The sequence below is a fragment of the Contarinia nasturtii genome, unplaced genomic scaffold (genome assembly GCF_009176525.2).
Source record: "Contarinia nasturtii isolate CC-2019 unplaced genomic scaffold, AAFC_CNas_1.1 Cnas_scaffold_3166, whole genome shotgun sequence".
Classification (NCBI taxonomy): Eukaryota; Metazoa; Arthropoda; class Insecta; order Diptera; family Cecidomyiidae; genus Contarinia; species Contarinia nasturtii.
The window spans coordinates 1-1,440 of NW_022200478.1; the positions used below are offsets into that span (position 1 = coordinate 1).

The 1,440-nt window shown below is 33.2% G+C and overlaps 1 long non-coding RNA gene across 1 annotated transcript; it reads left to right on the forward strand.

Annotated features, from left to right (window-relative positions):
* The first annotated feature begins 729 nt into the window (after nt 1-729).
* On the forward strand, nt 730-1,440 carry LOC116349822. The gene is made up of 3 exons (XR_004201951.1): nt 730-824; nt 902-943; nt 1,388-1,440. It is a non-coding gene; the product is annotated as an uncharacterized LOC116349822 (long non-coding RNA).

Consider the following 1,440-nt stretch of genomic DNA (forward strand, 5'->3'; position numbering starts at 1 on the left):
TACCAACCGTTTATTTGAAATAATAAATAATTCGGGTGACGATCCTCGACATTTTTCACATTGAAACCATCTTTTTTGTTGATTTTTTTTTAAACATTTACCAAAGAAGTCAATGTAAACACATGAATAATTGTTTGATTTTCGCTTTTCTTTCCATTTACAGATGTTGATGAAGCATCAAAGAAAGAATTGAAGGACATCCTCATCCAATACGATCGTACATTGTTGGTTGGCGATCCACGTCGTTGCGAACCAAAGAAATTCGGCGGTCCAGGCGCTCGTGCTCGTTATCAAAAATCATACCGTTAAAACAGCAACTATGGATGGTTTTTCGTTTGCATGGTTTTTCCCAACAATATCACTGCGTGATAGTGTTTTATTCCCAATCACAATCATTGTTCTTTTGAAATAAACAGTGCAAATTACATTCTTCAAATAATTGAAATTGTCGTTTTGTTATCAATAGAAATGGATATTTTTTTGAAATTGATCCTAAGAAGCTGGCACGGATATTCAAATATCACAGTCTTATTGAAATTAAAAGCAAAAATGCAATCTTCCTGCATTTACATAGTCATGAATTGATTTCGATGCATTCAAATAACACAAGAAAAAACATCCGAAAATCACAATTACTTGATTATTTTCAAAAATATTGCAGAAAAATTGAATTGGTAGAAAGGATGAATTTTGTCAATAGATGGCGTTGACACAGTCATCGGCTTGACTTTTGACAGATGAGCGGTTTTATGTGAGTGAAGCTTTAGCATTGAAATTGGTTTCTTTCTTTCTCGTTCGACAGCCAACTAAATATGCAGCAAAAGGTATGACTCTCAGAAAGTGTATAATTTTTGTGACCAAAATATGTGTGTAACAATGTGTTTTTTCTGTTCATTTTTAGAAAAGAGAACCTTTGCAAGCTGTGCAAGTCTTTGGCAAAAAGGTGAGCCATCGGAATAATTCGTATTTTTTAGTTTTGCTTCGGAATATAAAGTCATGAATGCGTTTTGCAATACAATGTGTGTATACACGTGGAAATCGTTGATTGTGACTAGATACCATCAATGTGGTTCCCATATGAACCAGTGCTCAATAATTGCAATGACATAAAAAGAAATTAAAATGAATTTATTGTGTTTGACCACGTGTTAAATTAAAGTGATAAATAAAAAAAAGACCACATTGTGAATTTCGAAAGAAATTGTTAATTTTGAGGTTATGTCACTGAGAATATTGTGCCATTTGATGTGAATATCTTGAAATTTCGTTACGATGATGCATACATTGACTTTGTTATTCTGGAATTATTTGCCAATACTCTACAGTTTGAATAATTTACGAAATAACCCATTTAATTGTTTGTTGCTGTCTATTTTTTTCTCTCTAGAAAACAGCCACTGCTGTTGCCCATTGCAAACGCGGTCATGGATTGATCCGTGT